Genomic DNA, 6734 nt, shown 5'->3' on the forward strand with positions numbered 1-6734 from the left:
CGGCGTGGAAACTCACTTACAGTATGAAGGCCGTTGCATCGGCGTGGAAACTCACTTACAGTATGAAGGCCGTTGCATCGGCGTGGAAACTCACTTACAGTATGAAGGCCGTTGCATCGGTGTGGAAACTCACTTATAGTATGAAGGCCGTTGCATCGGTGTGGAAACTCACTTACAGTATGAAGGCCGTTGCATCGGTGTGGAAACTCAGTGTGCAGTTTTTTGTTTGTTGTTGTCCCCCACAAAGGAGAAACACCTGCTTTAGGATAATCTCATTTTTACCCCCAACCCGGACTTACACATTTAGAAACGGAGTCGCATCTTAATTTGGATCTGTGGTTAGGGACAGAAGGGAGAAACAGAGAAGCTGAATGATCAGGTTTCCACACATGGATCAATTTAAATGTTGTTTTTTTGTGCAGCCTGATGTGGAACACAGCAGAGAACCCCCCCAAAAATAAAAAATAAAATAACTCTTGTTCATTTCAACAAATACACAGATAAATGATCATTTCTATCACACAATCCAAACAGAACCATTATAATTATAAGTGATCCCAGATCCATTATAAGTGATCCCAGATCCATTATAAGTGATCCCAGATCCATAATAAGTGATCCCAGAACCATTATAATTATAAGTGATCCCAGAACCATTATAATTATAAGTGATCCCAGAACCATTATAAGTGATCCCAGAACCATTATAAGTGATCCCATATCCATTATAAGTGATCCCAGAACCATTATAAGTGATCCCAGAACCATTATAAGTGATCCCAGAACCATTATAAGTGATCCCAGAACCATTATAATTATAAGTGATCCCAGAACCATTATAAGTGATCCCAGAACCATTATAAGTGATCCCAGAACCATTATAAGTGATCCCAGATCCATTATAAGTGATCCCAGAACCATTATAAGTGATCCCAGAACCATTATAAGTGATCCCATATCCATTATAAGTGATCCCAGAACCATTATAATTATAAGTGATCCCAGAACCATTATAATTATAAGTGATCCCAGAACCATTATAATTATAAGTGATCCCAGAACCATTATAATTATAAGTGATCCCAGATCCATTATAAGTGATCCCAGAACCATTATAATTATAAGTGATCCCAGAACCATTATAAGTGATCCCAGAACCATTATAAGTGATCCCAGAACCATTATAATTATAAGTGATCCCAGAACCATTATAAGTGATCCCAGAACCATTATAAGTGATCCCAGAACCATTATAAGTGATCCCAGAACCATTATAATTATAAGTGATCCCAGAACCATTATAATTATAAGTGATCCCAGAACCATTATAAGTGATCCCAGAACCATTATAAGTGATCCCAGAACCATTATAAGTGATCCCAGAACCATTATAATTATAAGTGATCCCAGAACCATTATAAGTGATCCCAGATCCATTATAAGTGATCCCAGAACCATTATAATTATAAGTGATCCCAGAACCATTATAAGTGATCCCAGAACCATTATAAGTGATCCCAGAACCATTATAATTATAAGTGATCCCAGAACCATTATAAGTGATCCCAGATCCAGACCTGACTGGTCCCTTTCACACAACCTCTGACCTCTCATTGCTGGTTTTGAAGCAAATACTGTTGTAATCCCCCAAAATGACAGACATCTATTAAAACAGTACTGTTATAGTTTAGGCATTTCTGTCGGAGGGGCTATGGGTTCCCATCAACAATACAGTTGGCATTTCTGACTCCATGCTACAGACACATTCGACCTGTTAATCAAGCTCGCCGACATCTCAACATTTAATGTGGTGTGCTTTTTGATGACCATTGATTAAAGTCTTTTCAAATATCATCCAACTTTATAATGACAGTCTGAAGAACCTAGCAAAGGCACAAATAATGACAAGTGACAAGCCTAATGAAATAGTTTAAGATACCGAGAATGTGGAAGGAGAAGAAGGATCAGCGATTTCCCAGAGTAAATGTCTGCTGTAAATATTCCCGAGCAAAAGAACAATAGTTCCTTCTCTGTTTTCTTTCCAATGGGACATAAAGTAGTTGAAGGGGCAGAAGTCCCGGTGAAGACGTGATGGTACAAGCAGGAAGTGGACTGTTGTTATTGACTGTTATGGTCCATAGTCATGTGGTAGCCAGACCACAGCTACATGTATTTCAAAGAAATAAGTGCTGAACGACAATATACACACAGGCAGAGAAAGAGAAGGTTGGTAAGAATGGAGACTGATAAGAGTCATCAGAGAAGGTTGGTAAGAATGGAGACTGATAAGAGTCATCAGAGAAGGTTGGGAAGAATGGAGACTGATAAGAGTCATCAGAGAAGGTTGGTAAGAATGGAGACTGATAAGAGTCATCAGAGAAGGTTGGGAAGAATGGAGACTGATAAGAGTCATCAGAGAAGGTTGGGGAGAATGGAGACTGATAAGAGTCATCAGAGAAGGTTGGTAAGAATGGAGACTGATAAGAGTCATCAGAGAAGGTTGGGAAGAATGGAGACTGATAAGAGCCATCAGAGAAGGTTGAAAGAGGGACTGAGAGGGACAATGAGGGACTGAGAGGGACAATGAGGGACTGAGAGGGATAATGAGGGACTGAGAGGGACTGAGAGGGACTGAGAGGGACTGAGAGGGACAGAGAGGGACTGAGAGGGACAGAGAGGGACAGAGAGGGACTGAGAGGGACTGAGAGGGACAGAGAGGGACTGAGAGGGACTGAGAGGGACAGAGACAGACCAACATAGACCAACTGAAAGTGAGCGAGAGGAAAAGATAAGAGAGGAAGCTTTTATATCAGACTGTAGCTGTCTGGCGATTGGCCTTGCTGAAGTCAGGAAAGGGGTTGTGCAGGTCAGGAGCTGGGTGAACGTTGTCATTGGCCGATCCGGCACCTCCAAGCTGCAGGGCTCTGGTCCTGTAGCCTTCTCATCCTCTTCCCTAGCCACACCCACCACATTAGTCCTATCAACGCACACACCACCGACTCCACATAGTAACCATCCAACGACGTCACACACACACCGCCCTCCTTTACACACAGCTGTAGCGGGGAGGAGAGGGAGACAGAAAGAGACACGTTTAACACAAGTGTTTCCACAAAAATTGACATCATAGCTACTCAATGAAGTACGACATTATAAATGCGATAATTGTCAGGTAATTCTCTCTCACACATACCCCAGCCTCCTCTGAGGAGCCACAGCTCTGTCCGACGGCTCCCTGGCACTCCTTAGAGGTGAGTGGGTCAACCATCCACAATGCCAGGGTGGAGGGCCAGTTTCCCCCCAGGTTGGTGACCGTGTTCAGCAGGGTCATGTAGGTCCCACCGATCACTGGGTCACTCACTTTAGCATGGAAAGCCATACAGGCCACATACATGCTGTACAGCGCCACCTGTGGGTAAGGAGGGGAAAGGCAGGAGTGGGTGGTGTCCCAAGCTGGATCAAGCGGTTATATAGTGGCCTTATTTCACATTGAAGAGCAGGAGAGAAAGGCAGGGGTAGGGAGGGAGAGAGGGAGAGAGCAGAGAACGGGAGGGAGGGAGGGAGGGAGGGAGGGAGGGAGGGAGGGAGGGAGGGAGGGAGGGAGGGAGGGAGGGAGGGAGGGAGGGAGGGAGGGAGGGAGGGAGGGAGGGAGGGAGGGAGGGAGGGAGGGAGGGAGGGGGAGGGATAGTGTGAACAGTGGTACCTATATAGTGGCCTTATTTCACATTGAAGAGCAGGAGAGAAAGGCAGGGGTAGGGAGGGAGAGAGGGAGAGAGCAGAGAACGGGAGGGAGGGAGGGAGGGGGAGGGAGGGAGGGAGGGAGGGAGGGAGGGAGGGAGGGAGGGAGGGAGGGAGGGAGGGAGGGAGGGAGGGGGAGGGAGGGAGGGAGGGAGGGAGGGAGGGAGGGAGGGATAGATAGTGTGAACAGTGGTACCTGATGCAGTACTATAGTGTAGTAGAGAGACAACAGAGATGGATAGATAGTGAACAGTGGTACCTGATGCAGTACTATAGTGTAGTAGAGAGACAACAGAGATGGATAGATAGTGAACAGTGGTACCTGATGCAGTACTATAGTGCAGTAGAGACAACAGAGATGGATAGATAGTGTGAACAGTGGTACCTGATGTAGTACTATAGTGTAGTAGAGAGACAACAGAGATCGATAGATAGTGAACAGTGGTACCTGATGTAGTACTATAGTGTAGTAGAGAGACAACAGAGATCGATAGATAGTGAACAGTGGTACCTGATGCAGTACTATAGTGTAGTAGAGACAACAGAGATGGATAGATAGTGAACAGTGTTACCTGATGCAGTACTATAGTGTAGTAGAGAGACAACAGAGATGGATAGATAGTGTGAACAGTGGTACCTGATGCAGTACTATAGTGTAGTAGAGAGACAACAGAGATGGATAGATAGTGAACAGTGTTACCTGATGTGTAGTACTGGATAGTGTAACAGTAGAGACAACAGAGATGGATAGATAGTGAACAGTGGTACCTGATGCAGTACTATAGTGTAGTAGAGAGACAACAGAGATGGATAGATAGTGAACAGTGGTACCTGATGCAGTACTATAGTGTAGTAGATGGATAGATAGTGAACAGTGGTACCTGATGCAGTACTATAGTGTAGTAGAGAGACAACAGAGATGGATAGATAGTGAACAGTGGTACCTGATGCAGTACTATAGTGTAGTAGAGAGACAACAGAGATGGATAGATAGTGAACAGTGGATATGATAGTGTAGTACAACAGAGATGGATAGATAGTGAACAGTGTTACCTGATGCAGTACTATAGTGTAGTAGAGACAACAGAGATGGATAGATAGTGAACAGTGTAGTAGAGACAACAGAGATGGATAGATAGTGAACAGTGGTACCTGATGCAGTGTAGTAGTAGAGACAACAGAGATGGATAGATAGTGAACAGTGGTACCTGATGCAGTACTATAGTGTAGTAGAGACAACAGAGATGGATAGATAGTGAACAGTGGTACCTGATGCAGTACTATAGTGTAGTAGAGACAACAGAGATGGATAGATAGTGTGAACAGTGGTACCTGATGCAGTACTATAGTGTAGTAGAGAGACAACAGAGATGGATAGATAGTGTGAACAGTGGTACCTGATGCAGTACTATAGTGTAACAGAGATGGATAGATAGTGTGAACTGATACAGTATGCAGTACTATAGTGTAGTAGAGAGACAACAGAGATGGATAGATAGTGTGAACAGTGGTACCTGATGCAGTACTATAGTGTAGTAGAGAGACAACAGAGATGGATAGATAGTGGATAGAACAGTGGTACCTGATGCAGTACTATAGTGTAGTAGAGAGACAACAGAGATGGATAGATAGTGAACAGTGGTACCTGATGCAGTACTATAGTGTAGTAGAGACAACAGAGATGGATAGATAGTGAACAGTGGTACCTGATGCAGTACTATAGTGTAGTAGAGAGACAACAGAGATGGATAGATAGTGTGAACAGTGGTACCTGATGCAGTACTATAGTGTAGTAGAGACAACAGAGATGGATAGATAGTGAACAGTGGTACCTGATGCAGTACTATAGTGTAGTAGAGAGACAACAGAGATGGATAGATAGTGAACAGTGGTACCTGATGCAGTACTATAGTGTAGTAGAGAGACAACAGAGATGGATAGATAGTGAACAGTGGTACCTGATGCAGTACTATAGTGTAGTAGAGAGACAACAGAGATGGATAGATAGTGAACAGTGGTACCTGATGCAGTACTATAGTGTAGTAGAGAGACAACAGAGATGGATAGATAGTGTGAACTAGTGGTACCTGATGCAGTACTATAGTGTACTATAGTAGAGACAACAGAGATGGATAGATAGTGAACAGTGGTACCTGATGCAGTACTATAGTGTAGTAGAGACAACAGAGATGGATAGATAGTGAACAGTGGTACCTGATGCAGTACTATAGTGTAGTAGAGAGACAACAGAGATGGATAGATAGTGAACAGTGGTACCTGATGCAGTACTATAGTGTAGTAGAGAGACAACAGAGATGGATAGATAGTGTGAACAGTGGTACCTGATGCAGTACTATAGTGTAGTAGAGACAACAGAGATGGATAGATAGTGAACAGTGGTACCTGATGCAGTACTATAGTGTAGTAGAGACAACAGAGATGGATAGATAGTGAACAGTGTTACCTGATGCAGTACTATAGTGTAGTAGAGAGACAACAGAGATGGATAGATAGTGTGAACAGTGGTACCTGATGCAGTACTATAGTGTAGTAGAGACAACAGAGATGGATAGATAGTGAACAGTGGTACCTGATGCAGTACTATAGTGTAGTAGAGACAACAGAGATGGATAGATAGTGAACAGTGGTACCTGATGCAGTACTATAGTGTAGTAGAGACAACAGAGATGGATAGATAGTGAACAGTGGTACCTGATGCAGTACTATAGTGTAGTAGAGACAACAGAGATGGATAGTGTGAACAGTGGTACCTGATGTAGTACTATAGTGTAGTAGAGACAACAGAGATGGATAGATAGTGTGAACAGTGGTACCTGATGCAGTACTATAGTGTAGTAGAGACAACAGAGATGGATAGATAGTGTGAACAGTGGTACCTGATGCAGTACTATAGTGTAGTAGAGACAACAGAGATGGATAGATAGTGAACAGTGGTACCTGATGCAGTACTATAGTGTAGTAGAGAGACAACAGAG

At 43.6% G+C, this 6734-nt stretch overlaps 1 long non-coding RNA gene across 1 annotated transcript; it reads right to left on the reverse strand.

Moving 5' to 3' along the window:
• Window positions 1–1784: 1784 nt before the first annotated feature.
• Window positions 1785–3543, reverse strand: LOC135546688 (uncharacterized). Its single transcript, XR_010456611.1, has 2 exons — window positions 3194–3543; window positions 1785–3056 (listed from the first exon to the last, which is right to left on the reverse strand). It is a non-coding gene; the product is annotated as an uncharacterized LOC135546688 (long non-coding RNA).
• Between the last annotated feature and the right edge of the window lie 3191 nt (window positions 3544–6734).

Source organism: Oncorhynchus masou, chromosome 9 (genome assembly GCF_036934945.1).
Source record: "Oncorhynchus masou masou isolate Uvic2021 chromosome 9, UVic_Omas_1.1, whole genome shotgun sequence".
Classification (NCBI taxonomy): domain Eukaryota; kingdom Metazoa; phylum Chordata; class Actinopteri; order Salmoniformes; family Salmonidae; genus Oncorhynchus; species Oncorhynchus masou.